This window comes from Pithys albifrons, chromosome 11 (assembly GCF_047495875.1).
Source record: "Pithys albifrons albifrons isolate INPA30051 chromosome 11, PitAlb_v1, whole genome shotgun sequence".
Taxonomy (NCBI): Eukaryota; Metazoa; Chordata; class Aves; order Passeriformes; family Thamnophilidae; genus Pithys; species Pithys albifrons.
In genome coordinates, this window is record NC_092468.1 from 26,908,158 (window position 1) to 26,930,314 (window position 22,157).

Genomic DNA, 22,157 nt, shown 5'->3' on the forward strand with positions numbered 1-22,157 from the left:
GGCCGCGGGCGGAGCCCCCGCCCCGAGGGATCCCCGCGGCGCCCGGGCGGGGTGCCCGCCATGGTCTCCTGCGGCGGCCGCACGTCACCAGCTCCTTCGGTCGGGCCGGGCCGGGCCGGGCCGGGCCGGGACCCTCAGACCCGCGCACCCCGAGCGCCTCTCGGGTAAAGCGGAGCTTGAAAATGCTCCTCTGCGCGAATAGAGGGTAGGACCGTTTCAGGGAGCTGTGGCTCAGGCTGGCAGCGGCGGAGGCTGCCAAGGCCTGAGAGACGACGGACCAAACCCAGGCCCGGCCCAAAGGCGCCCACAGCTGCAGGGAGCGGTTTGCAGTGTCCGCACGTGCCAGACACCCCCAGTCCTCCAGCCATGTCAGGGCCCTGTGGCAGCTGCTGAGCAGCCTGTGCCTGTGCTTGGCCACCCTGGCAGTGACAGCATCTCCTGATGTTTGCAGGAAGCCTCCTGTGTGGCACTTGCTGCCCGTGGCCTCTGGCCCAGCCCTGGGCACCACTGAGAAGAGCCTGGCTCTGTCCTCTTGGCACCCTCCCTGCACGTGTTTGTACAGGTGGATGAGATCCCCTGAGCTGCCTCTTCTCCAGGCTGAGTGGTCCCTGCTCTCTCAGCCTTTGCTCGTAGAAGAGATGCTTTCTTGTCCTTTTTCCAGCCTTGTGGCCCTTCGTTGCCCTCTCTCCAGTATGTTCAGTTTTCCATACTGGGGAGCCCAGAAGGCAGCACAGCCCTGCAGATGTGGCTTCAGCAGAGCTGAGCAGAGGGGAGGGATCCCCTCCCTCGACCTGCTGGCTGCACTTTGCCTTGCGCAGCTCGGGATAGCGTTTCCCTTTTCAGCAAGGGCACACAGCTGCCTCATGTTCAATTCAGTGTCCTCGGGACACCCAGGACCTTTTCTGCAATCCATTGTCTTCTTCAAGACAATGACCTATACCTGCTTTTTAGCCACAATAAACTGAGGGAAGTCTGTCAGGAAGAGGATTTCTTTCTAACTTGAAATGGCAAGTGAGCTTTGTCATGAAAGGATTTTTAAAAAACACAAATCTCAAATGCAAACAGATGAACAAAGAAAACGCCAAATTTCCTCAGCATGGGAAATTATGTTTGAGCTGAGACAATTTTTGTAGACCTATTTTAAAATCAAATTTCTTACTTTTCAAAAAAGGAAGCGCTCCTTTGTCTAACCACAAAAAGACCCAAAACAAAACATGTTTTTAGAGCGTACCATTAATTTATAAAACATCACATAACAATGTGCAAATCATAATTGTAGGCAATGCTGGTTATGTTGTACATTTACAGGAATTACTAATATTTTCTGGTATGCAACCCTTTGTCAGGTATCCAAGGCTTTGACAAACTTTCTCTGTGATGGTGTTAGGCATGGTTTGTGTCTGTCTCAGATGAAAGTTTTGAGACATTTTCAGCCAGCACATTTCAGCTGTGTCTAGCTTGTTGCTTTGCCAAGTTTTTGAGAGAAAACAATAGAATAGCCGCTGTTGGTGACTGCCCTCCCCCTGTCCCCTGGTTTCTTTGTATTATGTTAGAGTGGAGCAAAAGAGCACAATTCCTTCTGGTTTCCATGTTAAACAATCAGAACAAAAAACCTAGGATTGTTGGTGTTTAGCTTGAAAGTATGACAGAAGTGCTCCCCCCGCCGATGCACACACCTGTTTACACATGCCTGTTTGAGATTTTTCTGATGTTTGTGGTCGAGCAAGCTGTAAATTCTGTGGTTCCCTTGTGTGACTCCACTGCATGTACATCTGTGCCTTTTACTGACTGGCTACACTCTTTTCTCCACAACCTGAAGGGAAAAGCCAGAGGAAGAACCTGAGAGGTAGGAAGGTATCCCACTGGCTTCCAGTACAATGGAAGAAAAGATCATGTGACATGAGGATAGCAGGAAAAAAAGCCCCCCCAAAAGAGAAGAATGCTTGGGTTAAGCTCTTGTGATAGGAGGGCTTGGATGGGAAAATATCTAAGCCTAGACCAAGCTGAGCAAAAAAACTAGCTAGGCCTCAGTTTTGATGGAAGGGAATAAATTTAAGACTCAGTGAAAGATAAGTACATGAGGATGGGAACCAGCCAGAGAAACTGTTACTTGTCAGCATACAATAGGACTTAATAAAAACCTGGTGAGGAGGAAGAAGACATAGGTTTTGCTAGATAAAGAGACAGCATTCAGAAAGAACAGACAAAGTGCTGCGTAGCAGCTCATTAGGGAATACCAGTGCACTGAACATGGTGCAAGTCCTATGGAAAATGAACCTGTGATCATGCAATTAAAAAATTGCATCACCATGCATGCCACAGAAGTCAAATTACACATTATAGAATTTTCTATTTTTTATGACTAATAGTGTTCTTTTAATAGGAACTTATTTATAATGTAATTTAAAAGGTGTTTCACAACACCAAGTGCTAAGAAGGAGTTTTGAAATGTAGTTAGGATTTACACAGCAGTAACAGAAACTACTATCCCTGTAACTAGACCTTATTTAGTGTAAACTTCTAAAGCATTTAATTTGCCATTTACACTTGAGCTAATTAATAATTTTGCAAATGTGCACAGTGAGTCCAACCATTAAACTAATAAAAAACATCGTAGAGAAAGTTTCATAATAAAACATTATTTCTGCCTCTGCAAAATCTGAGGAAAAAAACCAAAAAACAACCCAGAAGAGTTGATTCCATGTATTCTGCTCAAGTTTAAAGTACTTAATGGAATTCACTCTTTACAACACTTCACTGAAAAGGTAATCTATCTAGTTAGGAAATAGACTTGAAGGGTCTGAAGTGCATAGCTGGATAGATGGAAAGAATATAACCTGATTCAAGACTGTTGAGAGGTTTGAGTCCATTTTTGTCCTGCCATCTCTGTCTTGCCCTGAACTTGTCCCAGACTTCTCTGATGACAAAAGCTGTTCTGGATCATCCCCTTTACTTTTGGAAACTCTTCTGACCTTGACCTTACAGTGAAGCTGGACTGGACTTCTATTTTTTGACACCTTATGAGTAGTCTGCATAGAATTTTAAAATTTGGCACAAATTTTTTCTAGTGCTAGGATTACAGTGTAATGTAACTTATTACAATAGGACTGTAAAGGCCTTTGTGTTTCTATTTGAATAATCAAATTAATATGTTGTCGCTCCAACTTATTTCAAGTCTTTGCATTCTCCTTTCCCAATGGACATTCTCTTTGCCCATCCCAGAGCCTTGTTTTCTTAGAAAAAAAAGCACCTGTTACATAAATGTGATGGTCTTCTAAAAGGCCATCATTTGCTTGGTGCCTGTTACTGAATACATGACAGCAAGCACATGTTTAGTGGATTAAGGAATCCTTTCGATTTCTTATAACTAACATGAGAAGCATTCCTATAAGCAGTGAAGCAAGTAGGCCTCAGTTTCTTTTGTTTTATTTTTGGTTTGATTTTCAGTGGTCTACAATACAGGCTACATTAGAAGCTTTTCTCCTGGTTGCATTAATAACCTGGGATCTGTTAAGAAGTAAATTGATGGTGAGGCTTTTTTTAACTCATGGGAGAAGTAGTTACCTCTCTCACCAATCTTTACAAAACTGTTAAAAAGTTGAAATGCTGAGACCTCTCTCTGCTTCCTTAAACTTAATGAAAAGGTTTAAATATTAATGGTGAACACAGAACAGATTTATAAGACTCTTTTCGTTTTGCAAATAGTCCAAACAAGGCACACACACGTGTTTTTCTCCTAACTTGGCCTCTGCTTTATCTCTCTCTGCTCCCCTTTTCTAATCATTTTTCGGGGATGGGAGGCCACAAGACCTACTGATTAGGACATGTAGCTGGGAGCAGAAAGCAGGGATTTGTCACCAATTTGAGTCCTCATTTGCCTGCAATAAGTGCAGGCAGTGCAGCTATTTACTTCTCTTTTCTCTCTCTATCACTTGACTAAAATCAGTAAAGTCATCTCTTGCTCTATATTTGTGCAGAAGAGTCCGTGTCATGTATCCAAATTGCAGCTGCTACTGCTTCAGTAGGTAACAATAAATCTTACAGTTTCTTGCCTCCACAGATGTGCTGACCAGAGTTTTAAACTCTCTCAAAATAGAAAAATTCTAGTATCTCATCTGAACATGCATTTTCTTCCTTACTACAGGAAGTGCTAAAACTCTTAAAGTAGCAGATTATAAAATTCCTGGAGATGCAAAGTTCTTGATGTGCAGAAATTCTAGCAGAGATTTGGGAAGAAGCAGTGGTAATACTTCCACCAAGTTACTCAAACTTACAACAGTGCTCTAGTTCCATGCTACACTTGTGCTGAATTTCAGCCTATTTCTTCGTCCAGTATAGGCCGTGTCATTAATTTCAGTCACATGCAAAAATAAGTTATAAAAAAACCCATCAGGGTCATATACTTGGAATGATATTTATGATTAACATGAAGCGAATTCAATTACTCTGTTCTGAAAAACCTTAGTATCGTTAAGGTGAGATGCTTCAACCCCTTTCCTAGCTAAAGAAGTATAATAGCTTCAGGAATAGAATAGTTCATTTGGAAGGGACCAACAATAACCATCTAATCCAACTGCCTGACCACTTTTGGACTGACCCAGTGTTAAAGCATATTATTAAGGGTACAGTCCAAATGACTCTGAAACACTGACCGGCCTGAGGCAAAAAAAACACCTCTCTAGGAAGCCTGTTCCAGTGTTTCACCACCCTCTTGGTCAAGAAATGCATTCCAATAATGCCCAGTCTGAATCTCTCTGGGAACAGCTTGGAGCCATTCCCAGGCATCATGTCCCTGGATCCCAGGGAGAAGAGCTCAGCACCTTCCTTTCCACATCCGCTTCTCAGGAACCTACAGGAAGCAACAAAGTCACTCCTCAACCTCCTTGTCTTTGAACTAGACAAAGCCAGAGTCTTCATGTAGGATTAGAATATTGCTGCAAGAATGATATACTAACAACAATAATGCTTATCAGTTATAGTTGTCAAAAATCTATATAACCATTCATTTCCCATCTCTGAACTGTTAATCATTACATCCATTTTTACTAAGAGATTATAGGACTCATTATAGGACTCATGAGGACTATCTTCAATGGGAAGATAGTTTGCAGTTTCTGCTAGCATAAAGCAATAGCACTATTTCTTGGGAGGTCATTTTAATTGACCTCAAAGGAACTGTTTTGGCATGACACCGTCAGTTCAGGCAACACTGGTGTTTCTTACATGACTTCCTCAGGACTGCACAGAACATCAGCCGTACAGGTCTGTGGTGTAACAGCTGCCACACCTGACCTCAGTGGCAAGGTCTTCTGTTCATCAGCTGAATGATGTGAGCCAAGAGGAATGCATTCCTGGGTTCTTGGCCAGGTGTGCCCGTGTGCTCAAGGGCTAATTAGTAAGGCCTTCCTTAAGTGGAGTTTTATCTTGAGATGTACAGGTTTGCATTAGGAAAAGGTCATTAGGTAAGGTTAAAAGATGATGATCAGAAGTCCTTTTTGTCAAACCCATCACGGCTCAGAGTGGTCTATAGGTGTTACACCCCATCTCTGTGCTAAATCCAGCATCGTACATGCTGAAGGACAGAGATCTTGTCACAGTGCTGAGAATTACTTGGGTTGGACCTAAACAAATGTATCTGGTGAACAGTTAAAGGAATGCAAACTTGATCAGTCTTATGAATTTCTCATTCACGCTGATGGTGTGCTGTAATGCTGCAAATTCCACTTAAGAGATCAATAACTGTTTTTCTGTTGAAAGTCTGCAGAAAACAACTTCTTGGTCTGTCAAATTTACAATATCCATATTGGCTACGCTGAGTACCCTTGCTGTCTCAGGTGTATCATTCCAAGTAAATGTGTCTACATTAAAAAAATCTTTAATTTTACACTCTATAATAGTTACAATAGCTGTTAAATGTAGCTACCCTGCAGTATATGCCCTATGAAGTGGGTTTTGTAAAAATATTTTGGGACTGTATTAGGAGGCTGGACATAATTAGTTTGACAATACCTTTTCTTATTAATTGGTCCATGTATATCAGGCCTGGCTCAATGATGACTTTCTAGCTCCATAGTTCACACAGACCATAGCATTATTTATCCTGTGCAAACATTGAAACAACACTCATGCTTCTCTCACTGTACAGTCTGGTTATTTTTCATTGTCTTTTATCAGGATTTTCATCAAAGTTTCCCCACAGCTTCCAGATTGTTCACAATGCAGATGCAGCAGTTCTGTTCTCTGGGCTGGGCAACAGCAATCACGTTATCCATGCCCTGCATTCTTTACATTAGTTGCTCATAGGAAGACAAACTTAGTTATAGCTAGTACTAATTGGGTATGGATGGACACTTGGTTGATTGTTTTAAAATCCATTACTAACAGAGTAAGAAGGCCTAAGCTCCATTTTCTCCTTTCTGATGCTTTTGCCCGGTGACTGTTTATATTTTGATGCAGCCCGTTGCTTGTGAAGGTCAGTTTGTTGTAGCAGTTTACACTGATATAGCTCTTGTGGCTGACACTGATCTGAAGCATGTGGGTTTGAGTGTATTTCGAGCCTTAAGAGTTTTTCAGTACTATTTTTGTGGTTGGATTTGTATTTCCCATTAATGTTTAAATAATTTGAAAGCCCTGCAATGCTTCTGACTATAACATCTTATGTATGAAGTGAACTTCACTGGTTAACTTTAACATTTTGTCAATGCTAAGTCTAGGCTACAGATCCTTCCCACTCTGTTCCCTGGGAATTTTTAGTATTTCAGGAAAAGGTTTAAGGCATCTTTTCTGTTATTTGAGGGATCCTATATGTTCTTCTAATAACTATATCAAGAGATGCTCTGAATATTTTAGATCACATAATGTTGACTACCACAAAGTTTCTGGATTTTATTCCCGTATTCTCTGCTACCAAGGACATAAAAATTTTGTAGGTAGGAATTCCCAGCCAGTGTTTTTCATCTAAATGTATATTTTATAGCTTTTTTAAAAGCTATAGTACAGAATTGTTTGTAACATGATTTCGTCTTTGGAAAAAACCAAAACCTAAGAACAAACATCTCACTTGTACATAAGTTGAAAACTGTTTTACTTAAATGTTTAATGGGTATAATGGTCCAGCTGAGAGAGCTTGGAGTTATTACGCACTTACCATTGATAAAGCTTATGTTCAAGAGGCCCATTTGGATAAAGCACTTATGTCAATATATGTTGAGGAAATGTGTTTCATTTAGAAAAAGGTACAGCAAAGAGTAAACCTCTCTTTAAGAAACCAGTAACAATTATGAAAAGCATAGTAGAAAATATTTTGGTTCCAGTGTCTTCTTCATTCCTGGCACATTTAATGTCTATAGCTTCACTTGAATTAATGTGTTCTTAATTTCTAGCATTTTGGGTATATTTAGAGCCACGGGTAATCTTCAAATATTATATACAAACCTTTAATGTGACCCTTTTGTGATTACTTGTATTAGACATGGCAGAATTTTGTTCTGAAATAATGAAAATGAAGGAGAGAACATTTGCATTTTCCTAATAATTACTCTTTATATGTTGTTTTTCTGTTCAGATTCGTATTGCTTCTTAACTGAACTTGAAGACTTAAGACAGATCAAAGCTGTGCATTGGTCAGGAGGGCAAGAAATGAGGTGGCAGCAGGAGTGGCTATTTGGGGCAGCTGCGATAGATGAAAGGCTTGGGAGATGCCAGATAATCATTCAGAGAGCTCTTAGGCACTGCAGAGTCATGCTGAAGGATGTGGACATCAAACTGTAAGGAAGAGAGACAATAAGGGACAGGACCAAAAGAGAGATATCACAGTAGCATTCTTTAAATTTTTAATCTAGTTTTGAAGAGCTGCTCATATTAAACAACTCTGATCGCGAAGTCTGTATAATGTTTGTCTTGTAACTACTCATCACATCTTTCCAATACCTGTGTCCAGATATATCTTCAGAGCTAATTGTGGTTGGTATGAAGAGAGTTCTAGTGCTGGTTGCAGTGCACAGAAGAGTGAGCTGTGGAATTCCACTTACTTAAATATGATGTCTGTGACAGTGAACCATGACCATGGACAATAAAGGAGGACATAAGAAACAGAAATTGTAGATAGAGGTCTTTTACTAGATCAGCTGGTTTAGCAGAAGAAAGTAAACAAACTTTTGGACACATGAGACCTTCTTATGTCTCAAATAAAACCATGGTCTCAGTAGCCTTACTAGTTTTATGACATATATTATACCTCCTCATTAGCTTCTCTGTTAATGAGGTAAACTGCCTGTTTCTCTTCATTAACATTGTCTCCAGTGTTGTACCCTTAATAACATCTTTTTTACTTCAAAGCTGTCAGCAATCTTTTCTTTCAGAGATGATGTGACTGATACATACTTAACTAAACTCTGAGCAATTGCCTTCTAATTGTACATAGCTCATCAAATTTTTTTAGATCTGCCACATCATTTTTGGACCTGATGAAGGCCTCTGAGTATCTTAAAAACCTTGGGGGTTTTTTTGGTTGTTTTGTTGTTGTTGTTGTTGTGGTTGGTTTTTGTTTGTTTGTTTTGTTTTGTTCTTTATTTTGGTTTGGGGGTTTTGTGTGTGTGTGTGTTTGTAGCTATTGGTTTAATGCAGCATAATACTTCTTTCCCCATCCCTGGCAAGTGTTCAAGGCCAGGTTGGATGGGGCTCTAAGCAACCTGATCTAGTGAGTGGCATCCCTGTCCATGGTGGAGTCAGGGCACGGTTTGGAACCAGATGATCTGTAAGATCCCTTCCACCCAAGTCATTCTATGATTGTCTGCCAATCTAACAATTAACATTGAGGGATGAAGTAATTAATGAAACAAAACTTAAATGCATGCTGGACACACTAGACTGAAAACAGCAGTGACATCAGTTTTACTTATTTAAGAACTATTAAGTTTTACCTTTGTCTTCAAGCCTTACAGGTCCTTACCACATAAGGAAGCAGCCCAGAAATGCTGATCTTCATAATCCTGATATAGGAATCTCTTACTCTGCACATTGAGAAGTCAAAAACTTTCTGGGGCCATGTAAGTTTTGTGATAGATCTTGGTATAATTTTCTGGTACGTGCTTGTCACCTTTTTCTTGTCTTCTTAGGCATATTCATTAATACTTAGACTTTTGGCTGTATGCTGGTGTGCTTGTGGGACAGAAACTTGTATTTTTTTCCTTCCAGCTTGCAGTCTTATGAAATGTGCTGTGATATAGTGGGAGTAATTTGTGCAACTTGTACAGCTTTGCTTGTCTCCTTTGCAACTACAAGGTTACTGACCACAGGAGGTTTCCTAAAGCTAAATACTGTTTTTTCAGTCACATTATTTATAGGAGTAAATCTCCTGTAAAACAACAAACCTTCATCCCGTTTGACCCAGGAGGCTGTCCATATTTGTACAGATCCTGTTACCACCTTCTGGCAGCAAATAGGTGACCCTATTTCAGTTCTTAACTAGGCTATGAATAAGCCTGGACAAGCAAACATGCATGCTCAGGTAAGGGCCACCAATGAAGTGTTCCCAGCCATTCTTTTTTCAAGACCTTTAGTATTACATCAAACCAGTATAATGATATCCCACCGTCACCTTGGGGTGAATCTTTAAAGGGCTTAAATCGTACACATTTCCAATGGTGTTTTTCTTTTCTTTGCTTTTCTCAACTTTCCATGAGACTCCACTGCAGCACTTGTATTTCTTTGAAAATACATTTCACTTGGCTCAGTCTGCTAAGAATATATTCAGTGACAAACACTTAATGATAAGTGTGTCCTTTATAATATCAAAACAGAAGTGTTTCAATATTTTGAGCCTTCTCAGCATCTGTATATTGCTGCATTGCAGTCTTTGAATGACTCAGAATGTTAGGACATTGCAACAGGAACACTTTTATTATTGGTTTAAAGGTGGCCCCATTTTTAATTACAGAGAGACGTAAATCTTGTTCTATCTTTTGCCTCAAAGTACCAGCTGAAACTGTCTATTTAGATTTCTCAGTGTTCCTTTTCAGAAAAGACAGAGAACAAACACAACAGATAATAATTTCTGTAGGCTGTGACCTGACTTCTTTTGTTATGGAATGGAAGAGAGTAGCCAGGCCAAATAATGATGGAGCTCAGCTGAACTGAATAGGCCCAAGAGTCACTTAGTTGCTGGGATTGCAGTGGAATCAAAACCAATTTCCCTGTATCCATTTAGTGAGAGTGAGTGCAGGAAAAGCTGTAAAGGAAAAGTTGTAAAAGAAAGGAAAGGCTGAGAGAAAAATGGGAGAGGGCATAGGATAAATAAAAATAAGTGAAATTGAGAGACAAGAAAGGCTGAAAAGAATTTCATCTCTAAGGAGTTTTCAGAATGGGAAAAGGAAGAAACCGGTAAGAATAAAAATAGTGTTTCTTCTGTGTTCTTGGTGAGGAGATGACAATGATATAGTGAAGAGGGGAGAGATAAAATTGGGGCCTTAAGGTAGTGTTAGGTCCTAGGTTGGAGTTGATGACCTCAGAGGTCTTTTCCAACTAGCTGATTCTGTGACTCTGTGACTTTGGCTGGGACACTAAGTGAGGTGAATTTTTAAAAGGCTTCGGTGCTGAGACTAAGAGAATAAGGAAGCTAAAGAATTATATGGGAGAGAGTCTGAAGACATGTTGGAATGCTTTCTTAGGTAGGGATATTTGGCAGTATCTTTTGAAACCATTGCCCTGAATGACTTGTGGAAAATAAGAGCCAAGCCTCTTTATAGCAAGACATTGCTAGGAAACCAGTGGATTGTGATATGTAAGAGAGAGATGCAGTCAGCAGTTCTCCTTGGGCTGGCATACAGCTACTAATGCTTTGTAATACTTTACATCCCACTCTGCTTCAATCAGATTTTTTCTGCTCCCTCTTTCCTTAACACAGCTACTCCTCTGTTCACTTTCCAGTGAAGGAATGCCATTAGGTGAAACAGTTCCTGGTGGGCCCATATGCAGCATAGGTTTCAATGTCTTACGCTGCACTTGCATTTGGTATGATGCTAAAACACCTCAATACTTAGATAAAATTATTCATCTGATGCTAATGGCTGAATAGCAAGAAGTAAGTATGCCTCTTATCTGTCTCTAAATAAATTTTTTAAAATCTGAAAATTTTACTTAAATTTTTCTAAGTGTTCATTTTCTCTGCCAGGCTAAGCATCTGAAAACTGACATAGACATAGTCACTCCTAAAATTGTGCTTTATTGAGGACTGAATCTTTCCTTTTTCATTTTGTCGAAGAGCTGTCCTGTGTCAATAACAGTGGTGCCTGCAGAACAATAAGAATTCAGGAAAGAAGTACTTTCAAGCCACCCAGAGAGTATAAAATGTATCCCATAGGGAAGGGTAATTTCTGTCCATCAGTGTGGAGGTGAAGGAGGACATCCAAATCTGGACAGCACATTTAACCACTCTAGAAATTCCCCAGCCATTGCTCATTTTAGGAATTGAATAATCTCTCAAAGCACGTTTTAATTCCTGTAAGGAGCAATGGCTGGGGAAGTTCTATCATGTGCTTTGAGAGATTTAGAATTTGACTCTTTGCCTTGACTTTAATCCATCTGTATTGGATTTGGTGTATAATGTCAATAGATTTCATTAGCTAGGCTCAGATGACAGAGGTTGTCAGAGCTTCATTTACATTGAAGCTCCTGTATGATTTTGATGCTGGGTCTGTACAGTCAGTCTCTCCTCATGAATCTCATTTCATGAGCAAAGATTTAAGTGCAGATGTGTTTAAGAATGGATGGGGAAAGCACTGATAACAAAGATGAGATATCTTTGGAATCTCTCTATGTTGCTGTGTGATGCTTTTGTCAGAAAAAAGGTTTGCATTTTGCCTTGAAGATCATTCAGTTGTTCTTGCTTTTCTGACCACTGTAATTTATTTATTGTGTAAGGTTTGGTTAAAGTGTCTGATATGACTTAAGGATGTTACATTTGGTTAAAATATTTCACAGAAGAGCAACTGCTAAAGCCACATGCTGTTGTGTATTTTCAGTTCTTGTTTCTGTGCCTAGTATTAAGGTTTGTGGGGAAAAATGTAACTCAATTCAAAGTAGCATATTTGTCAAACTTCTCTTCATGGTTTATGCAGTTAAGCTGCATGTGCTATATTCAAACTGACAAGTAGGAGACAGAGGAGGCCACCTTAATCCTCAAGAAATCTTGCATGAGACAGAAAAAAACCAAAAAAGATAAAAAGAAACTCGAGGTCTCAATTTACCTCACGATGCCTGGGGCATGCTCTTCTCTTTGATTTGCAGCTGTGGAGGACCAGACCTTAGCATGTTTTGTCTCAAATATTCTGAGTATTGCTACAGAGAAGGTGATAGGAGGAGACAGTCCCATGGCAGTGTGTTCTGAGCCAAATCCCTGTTCCACCATGGGACTTGTGCTCAGTCCCCCCCCGAACTCACTGCCTGGAGGAGGCTCAAAGGGGCTGTGCATGAGTGAACAAAACAGCATGAAAAATCTAGTTCTACATAAGAGACATGCACCACGATAACCATAACAGGGAGCAGATCAGGGCCCTTTAGTCCTTTTCTCTCTCCCCCCAAACCCCCTTTTTCTTTAGCTTTCTTTGTCTCACGACCCCAGCTCTGGATCATCCTCGTGGCAGAACCAACACAGGATCTGAAGATTGCTAATTTTCTTTGTTTTCTTCCCTTGCTTTGCCTGAGCAAAGCACAGCTATCATTCTCTGCTCTGTACTCCGTACTTTGTTTTGGGAGTGGGGCTTGTGCAAGTGTGTTGTAGCTTGCTACCCAGCACCTTTGCATAGTGATGTTGTGGTTTATGTGCCAGCATCTTTGATTTTGTGTGATGGCTTGTGAGCCAGCACCTTTGAGGAGTTTGTTGTGGGAGTTGAGAACTTATTGAAATGTACTGTATAAATTTAAGGGCTTGTTAGCCAGAGTTTAAGATACAGAGATATGGCAGCTGTACAGTAAAAGCATAAGAATTCCCTGACATGTGTCTGGTGTCCTTGTTCAGCCTGAGGGGAATTTATCATTACAGCCTCTACTGATGAGTTGTGACAGTGGGCAGTGCGTGTGTGCTGCCTGAGAGTGGCATGGCAAAGGGCAGGGCCTCTTTCCCTGTAGAAGGGACAGGTGAGGGGCAGGGACAACAGTAAGGTGAGCAAGGCCTTTGACAGTCACTCCTGCCCACGGTGGAAGCCTGGAAGTGAAGGTGTGGGTTGGGGACACCTTGGCCTAACCCGCTCACTGTAGGGAGCTGAGAGCACAGACCTGACCTTCCCATCCCTTGTCCTGACTTTAGGGCCCTGGTTCCTTCCAGCCCCAGCCAGTCCGTGCTGTTGGCCCTGTGGACATGGACAGCCAGGAGGCGTGGGGTGGAAGGCAGGCGCTGGAGCAGGATGTCGACATGGGAGTCTGGTGGGTGGGTGGTCCCTGCCTGTGAGTGCTGGTAAGTGACAAGATAGTTTAAAACTGCCTGGTGGTTTTTAGTGGATCATGGAGCTGAAGAGACTGAAAATACTGTTAATTGTCTCTAATGAAGATAAGATGGTGCTTGTGGTAATACCAGTAGATTCAGTAGAAGTGCAGGTTACAGCAGTAGTCTGGATCGACTCGTGTATATTGAGGCTAAAACAGACCTATACAGCATCTGCATCAAATTTCTGGTATGTATGCTCCTGTTCTGCTACAGTTCTGAAGGAAGCAGAAACTTTAAAAGCTGTAGGCAAAAATTCCTCAGCTTCTTCTACTGTTTTCCTGCTTTTATGTGTTGTGGTGCATATTGTTTTAAACTGAGGGGTCCGTCACTCATGTTCTGTCAATTTTCAGAGTTCATTGTTTACAGTTTTTCACTCAAGGGTTATGGTTTATGACATTATTCTGTGGGACTGTCTATCAGTCAGATTTAGAGTTTACTTACTGACTGCTCAGGGGATGGGTTTTAAAATCTATCCTCATACATAAGCTGTAAAGCACCAACAATCCTTTGTGTTCCAAGAGATGTAGTTTAACACTGAAAGTTCAGGGTTTACAGCTTAGTGTTACGTGAAAAGGTCCAAATCCTTAGATAATAAATTTGTAAGCCCTGAACTCTAAACAGTAGGCTGTGAACCGTTTGGAGGAGTTCATTTGTTTTCCCTGGTGCCAGCCAGCATTCAGCAATGTGGTTAATCTGAGGCAATGAGCGAGAAGGAACCAGGCAAGTGTTTGAAGAAGTGAATCTGCTTGTGCATTACTGAATTGAAAGAGGAGTGTGGCATGAGTATGCCAAAAATGCAGACACAGGAAGTTCCTGAAAGATTAACCTTGCAGAAAACCTAAATGTTGTAGCAGTGTTCAAAATAGGGGTGGAGGGGCAGTGGTTGTGACTTGTGTATTCTCCTTTACCACTTTTGTGTGAATTAGATTAATGCTTAGGTTTATATACTACATTTGTGTTCTTGTGCTTTTCTGCAGGGTTTTCAGGTTTTGCACTGCTTTATGCTTTGATAGGATGATGCCTTTTACTACAGGACCATAAATACTAATTGCCTATAGTGCAGATTTAGTGCTCGCTGTGTGTTGCAGGTGAGTTTAATGGCAGTGCAGCTTAGTACAGTGGATGAATCTACAGATTGATTCTTAGGTATGGTCATATGAATGGCAGCTGAAATCAAGCCTGTCAGCAGCAATTGCGAGCATTTCTGGTGTGTGTTCCATCCTGCTGCCTTTGCAAATGAAAACTTGTAAAGCTAGAGGCAAAAATTCTCATCTTTTTACTTGTCTCTACCATTTTCCTGCTCTCATAGTCCGTTTGCATTTCTTTCTGCAAACTGAGCATTCAGAGTTCTTCACTTACAATTTATTGTTTAGAGTTTGTGGTTTTCACTGGTTTCTTACTTGGGAGTCACAGTTTATTACTTTATTTTGTAAGGCTCTGTATTTATTATGATTCACTGTTTACTCATTTATTGATCAGGGCACTGGATGTAAAAATCTAATCTCATCCATAAACTCTAAATCCCCAGTGATTGTTTGGCTTCCGAGATTTGTATTTTATCAGTTTAGGGCTTACTATGCAAAATGGAAAAGTTGAAGTCCTTGGATAATTAACTGTAAGCTCTGAAACTTAAACAGTAGGCTCTGTGATACCACTAAGAAATGCACTCAGACTCTGTAAATTATTGATCAAAAATCCATTTATTGAATCTATGAGCAGGAAAAAGAGCATAAGAGTATAATCTTACATACCTTCAGATGCTGGAAACGGCCTTCTGCAGAGTTGAAGAGACCCCTAACTGAGGTACAGCCCACAGTGCAGCTCCTGTGTTCTGTTGATACCTTGGTCTTTGGAGCTCTTATGGGATTTTCTTGTAAGAAAATAATTCCATTTCCCCTTTTACTGTCAAACAAGAGAGTGTTCACTTGAGAACCTGCTGCTGTGCTTTCCAATCTGAGGTCATGGTTTGACCTTGTGCAGGCATGACCCACTGGATGAGTTGAGAGCTGTAGGCTACATGTAGGGCAGAAGTACAGACAGGTGAAATCAAGTTTTTCCTTGAATAACAGCACTGAGTCCTGTCCTTGAAGGAAAAGCAGGCTGACAGTTATGCCTCCTGATGAACCTCTGGAGGTTCTTGTCAGCCCGTTTCTCTGGCTTGTCCAGGACTCTCTAGACAGCAGCATGATACTCTGGCTTGCCAGCCGCTCCTCCCAGTTTTGTGTCACTGCGGGCTTGCTGAGGCTGCTCCCTCTCATCCTCACTGGTTTGTTATGTACTTCAGGGTCCTATGTTTGCCTTCCCATATAGCCCAGGGCTCTCCCTTTGCCTTCCACCCCGGAATGTGTTTGCGCTCATCGTCTCCGGGCGGCGGGAGACGCTCTCTCTGCTGCCGCCCGGCGAGGCACTGCAGGCGGAGCCAGCGGGCGCGACGGGCGGGGCCGCCCTGCACGGCTTGTAATGGTAATAAGGGAATAAAATAAATAAAATAAAAAAATAAAATTAAAAAATATGAGGAAAACGACATGAAAAATGGATGAGTCTCAAAAACGTCGGTGGAACCCAGAAGGTTTTGCGGCGCCTCGTTTTATTTTGCAGGCTTTGTAAAATAAAAAATACAGAAGGCTACGCAACCCAAATACATGAAAAAAGGAAGTCCCTGTAGATCCCTGGGGCTGTTTGGCGATCTTGGGGGTCCACGAGTGTCACAGGAGGGTTCCGGGGGATGGTGGGAGTCCCTGGGGGTCTCCTGGGGGTGTTGGGGGTCCTTGAGAGTTCCTATAGGACCCTGGAGGTACCTGGAGGTGTCGGGGGGTCGCTTTAAGTCCCTGGGAGAACCGTGCCGGTCCCCGGGAGGTGCTGGGTGTCCCCAGGTCTTCGGGGCCGGCAGAGTCCAGCTGTGCTCTGCAGAGAAGAAATGGAGAGCTGGGGGAGGCCCGAGCAACTTGGAATGTGACGCTGCCCCGGGGGGGTCCTTGGCCGGGCCCGCCGCCTCCAGCTCCCTTCGCTTCCCGGGGCGCCGGGCCAGGGCCGCGCCGCTGGGGCTGCGGGGCCGCTCGGACGGCGTGAGGCGGACGGGGATCGTGCCGGCAGCGGGCAGGGAGGGCAGAGGGGCGGGGCGGGAGGCGGCACAGGCCCCGCCGCGGGCCGAGCGGGAGCGGCGAGCGCGGAGCCCGGAAGGAGGGCGCGGAGACACCGGCAGCGCCCGCCGGGTCCACATTGGCTGCCTCGGCGGCCGCATCGCTCCTAAACTGCCGGCACCGACTCTGGCACCGCCTTCCCGCCGGCAGAACGGCAGCCCATTAGAGCGTGTGTCTGCCAGTCCCGGCAGATCCCGCCCTCAGCCTGCCCCGCCTTTTTCAGTGCTTATCTAGCGGTGAGTCACTGTGACCGGGACGTGCTCCGCGTGAGCTTGACCTGCTGCCTCTGTGGGTGTTCTCAGCACTCGGGGAAGGGTTAAAATTTGGCGTGATTTCCCGCGTGGGAAGGGCCGCGGTGTGTGCCACACTCAAGCTGGCGGCGCGGCCTGGAACTCGGTGGTTCCGTTTTGCTCTCTATGGTCTTGGAGGTCTGGGCCGTCACCTCCGGACTACACTCAAGATGGCCGCCCGGACCACAATCAAGATGGCGTCCGTAGGCCCCCTTCGGCTCTGATAGGCGGTTTCCCACCTGCCTGATCCCGAACCCTCCCGCTCGCAGCGCCATCGCCCCGCGGGGCTTCCCGCCGTGGGGGCCCGGCGGCGGCGGCGGCGGCGACGGCGGCGGCGGCGGCGGCGGCGGCGGAGGAGGAGGATCGCGGGCGGCAGGCAGGCACCGGCGACGACAGCCCCGGGGGCCGCGGCGCGCGGCGGGCACCACCAGGACCCCGCGCTGGGAGCGCGCAGCTTCAGTTCGGCCCCGCCGTGCGCGCGTTGTCGGCGCGGTATCGGCGCGGTATCGGCGCGGTATCGGCGCGGTATCGGCGCGGTATCGGCGCGGTATCGGCGCGGTATCGGCGCGCTCCCCCCCCGAGCGGCACATGGCGACAGAGCCGATCCCCCGCCAGAGCGGCACATGGCGACAGAGCCGATACCCCGCCAGAGCGGCACATCGCGGCAGAGGCCGGGCGGGCCCTCGAGGAGGTCCCGGCAGCGACGGCAGGGGCGGGACCCGAGAAACAGTTTTGCTGCTCCTGGGAAGAGTCAGGTCCCGAGGAAGTAAATCCTGAGTTGCCTGTTGAGCCTGGCAGAGACGCGGGGGCCGGGACAGTGCGGGGAGGCGGCGCTGACTGCGGGGTCTGGAGGGAGAAGCGGCTGAAGCTGCGCGGGCTGTGCTTGTTCCCCGCCGTCCCCTCCGGCTCCCCGGGACTGCAGGGAATCCCCTTGGCTTTCCAGGGTCTTTGCTGCGCGGTTTCAGGATGGGCCAGTGAGGTGTTGTGTAGCTGGAACTTATTTCTGTTTCAGTCAGTGTGTTTCCCCCTGCGGTCTGTGATTTAACCCTTGCCACGGCAAGGCGGTTTCAGTGGAAGAAAGCAAAGCAAGCACAGAGCCTGGAGTGGGATGCCTCAGGCCTCTGCCAGGCGCAGAGGTCGCTGCTGGGTGGTGTGGAGGGGAAGTCGCGGCTCTAGAGAAAGAGACGACCCCCGACTGGGCGGGGGGTGCTGGAGTGCGCTGCAGTTGCCGGCAGTGTCCGCCAGGCGGCGCCGGCGAGGCAGAGGGCGCGGCCGAGGGCGGGATTCGAACCGGCGTTTGGGCACGGAGCTGCGCCCCAGGCGGGCGCCTTGACCGCTCGCCCAGCGGGGCGGGGCCGTGGCCAGCGGGGCGGGGCCGTGGCCAGCGGGGCGGGGCCGTGACCAGCGGGGCGGGGCCGTGGCCAGCGGCCGCGGCAGACCGGGCAGCCCTGCGCGGCCCGTAATGGCAATAATAAAGAAATAAAATAAATAAAAATAAAATTTAAAAAAATATGAGGAAAACGATATGAAAAAGGAATGAGTCTCGGAAGCGTCGGTGGAACCCAGACGGTTTTGCGGCGCCGCGTTTTATTTTACAGGCTTTGTAAAATAAAAAATACAGGAAGCTGTGCAACCCAAATACATGAAAAAAGGAAGGGCCGAGCTAATGTGACTGCCCAGGTCCCTCTCCTTTTGTGGTTCATTTCTTTCTCGAGCAAATTTTTCTGATTTTCTGCCCACAGTTCTTCACGGATAGTTGAAGTTACTGATCTCCTAAGCAGGTCATAAAAGGGAAGGATTGCTGTCTCTAGTTTTTATCCTTTGTAAAAAGTTTGTATGTGCAAACATCTATGTAAGAGGGCAGCAATTGTTAAGAAACAAATTGTCTTGTGTTCTCTGTTTCCTGGTGCTTTGTGTGGTTTCTCCTTTTCTTTGGTCACCATAGGGTGATAAATCATTCTAAGACATTTTCTCTAACTGTCATACTAACAAGTTTGGAATGGTTTTGCAGAAAATGATGATTCCTGAAATCCAGAAAGAGTCTGGGACAAGTTGAAAAGCAGATCCGTGCTGTTGGCATCACCAAGACATTAACAGAATGTCCTCCCGTGATGGACACTGAGTACCCCAAGCCGTGGTAGGTGCCACACTTCTTCAGGGTCTGCTGCTGATGCTGTTGGAGGTCTGGAAAGTAGGAGCTTTCACCAGAATAGGCCCCTCCAATAAACTCCTTTGGCATTTCTTCAGGCCCACTGTTGTGGTGAGACTCAGCTTGAGGCTTTTCATACCTTTTCATCCTTCACTGCACAAAGGGAAGTGTGTTTTCAAAGCAAATGGCAGAGCTGGTTTGAGATGTGTTTGAGCCTGGATTTGGCTGAGTAGAGCTCCACTGAAGGGAATTAGGCTACTGTCAGCTTGCATTCCTTCTGGAAAGCTGGGCCCACTTTTGACTTGTAACTGTCATAGTCAGGAGGCCTGAGAATACTCACAACCTGACAGGCTGTAGTGTCTTAGCCTGAAAGTGGAATCTGGGGGAAAGCTCTGGAGACTGAAAGGCAGTCCAGCAGTCTGGGGGCTCAGGTAGCCTGAACTGAATGACAGTAACCGGATCCAGGACTAGAACTCTTTTTGAATGTACTTAGAGAAAAACTGTAATCTGGAAAAGAATTGCTATTCTTGGGTTTGTATCACAGCAATTTGAGCTGCTAAAAAATGAGTGCATTGCTGATGCTGTTAATATGAGCAGCTGCATTGTGCCTGGAGAGGACCCAGACCCACAGTCCTAGTGCAGCTTCCCTGGGACAGGGACAGTGCCAGGAGTTAAGCAAGTCCCTGCAAAGGATGGAGTAAATCTGCTCCTTGCATCTGTAAGGAAAGACTGAGTAGTAGGGAAGGGGAGCATTTATGTGCTGTATTGAGATTTCCATCTGATCCCACGTGCAGCAGTGATGGGGTGGCTGGGTTTGGTCTGGGCCTGTGAGGATCAGCCCTAAACAACCCCACCTCACCAGAGGGCCCTGAACCCTCAAGGGAAATGTCCAGTAGGAACCAGACCAGTCGATAGTTATTGCAGAGGAAAAACCATGCAAAAGAAAAGGTACTTCTGTTCTTCGTGGCAATCCTGTAATGCCTTGTGCAGTCTCTGTGTGCTGTTCTTGGAGTGACCACCCCGTGTGTGTCTAACAAAACCTGTTAGAAAGGTAGTCAGGGATTGGAATTGGGGTCTGATCCCTACAGACTCTTGCAAAGCCTGAAGGACTGCAGTGATGAGTGTGCTCAACAAAGGAGGTTTCTCAGTATCTGCTCAGATTTCCCTCAGCTCTGGGGGCCTGGTGGCCAGCTGGAGGTGGCGGGGACACACATGGGACCCCTTGAGCTTTGTGGGAGGAGCTGGGGGTTGGCACGGTGCGATTTTTTGTTCTTTGGGTTTTTTTCCTGGTTTTCTGATTTCCTTTTTGAGCTCTGTGGTGCTAGGGAGAAAAATCTGGAAACAAATCAAACTGAAGGGATTTGCTGAGTTGCTTTGCAGAGAAGTGCCACCTTCAGAGGATGCACAAATCCACCAGGAAGTCAACGAAGGAGCTGTGGCAAGTGCAGCAGAGTGCAGGGAGCAGCCACTGTCCCAGCTCCCTGGTTTTGGGGGCATTAGTCCACCTACGGAAAGGAAAAAAGCCTCCCCGTCTTGTTTTCAGCCCTGCAGAGGAATGTCGTGTTCCAGAATTTCGGAGGGATTTGTGTGTGTCCTGTGCTGGCAGCTGCGTGTCTTGGGAGGCCATGGAGTGACATACATTGGGGGGACATGGGGGGACAAGGGGAGGACATGGGGGAGGACACGGGGAGGACATGGGGGGGGACATCAGGGGGACATGGGGGTACATCGAGGGGACATGGGGAGGACATGAGGGATGCAGGGGACATGGAGGAAACATGGGGGGAACATTGGGGACATGGGAAGGCTATGGGGGGACATGCAGGGGACATGGGACGTCCAGGGAAGTCCGAGAGGGCCCAGGGGGGTCCAGAGGGGTCCAAAGCGTTTTGGGGGGTCCAGGAGAGTTCAAGTTGGTCCAGGAGGGTCCAGGGGTTTTCCCTGGGGGTATAAGGGGGGGGGGGTCCATGGGGGCCCTAGGAGGATTCAAGGTGGTCCAGGAATGTTCAGGAAGGTTCAGGGGGTTTTAAGGGAGTGGAAGGGGGTTTCACAGGGGTCCAAGGGGGTCCAGGAGAGATTCGGAGGGTCCAGGGGGTTTTGGGGGGGGTCCAGGAGTGTCCAGGGGAGTCTCAGAGGTGTCCAGAAAGGTTCGAAGGGGTCCAGAAGGGTCTAAGGAGGGTTCAAGGGGTCCCAGGCAGGTTTGAGAGGGGTTCAGGGGGTTTGGAGGGGTCCAGGGGAGTCCAAGTGTGATTCAAGAGGGTCCAAGGTTTTTGAGAGTGTCAAGGGGGGCTGGGGAGTGGTGCAAGGTGGTCCAAGAGAGTTGAGGAAAGTCCAAGGGGGATTCAGGGGGGTCCAGGGGAGTTCAGGAGGGTCCAAAGCGATCCAGGAGAAGTCAGAGAGAAAGGAGGGGGGTCTCACAGTGGATCGTGGGTCTCAGAGGAGTCACAGGCAGGTAAGGGGAGGTAAGAGTGGTCAGGGGGTGCCTGGGGAACTCAGGGACCCCCATTGCCCACAGCCCAGCAATGTCGGCCCTCGGGAACCTCCCTTGGGGACCCCGGGTGCCCGAAATGTCGTCCCTCGGGAACCCCCCCTTCGAGGAGCCCCAGCGCCCGAGGTGTCGCCCCTCGGCAACACCCCCTTGGGGAACCCCGGCGCCCAAGGTGTCGCCCCATGGACAACCTCCTTGGGTACCCCAGAGACCCACCCAGGGACCCCCCAGGGAACCCCAGAGACCCCAGAGATTCCCAGACACTCCCAGGGACCCCCAGGGTCCCCCAGGAAGCTACAGAGATCTCCCAGAGAACCCCCAGTTTCCCCCAGAGACGCCCCAGAGTCTGTCAGAGACCCCCAGACACCCCAGGGACCTCCATAGACTCCCCCGACACCCCCAAGGGACTCCCAGACGCCCCCACGGACCCCCAGGGCCCCCCCAGGTAGCCCCCAGAGACCCCCAGAGACTCTCAGAGACCCCCCAAGGACCCCCAGAGAGCCCACTGGGACTCCCCAGGGACCTCACAGAGACTCCCCATAGATCACCAGTGACCACCCAAGGACCCCCGCAGACCCCCAGAGACTCCCAGGGGCCCCCAGAAACTCCC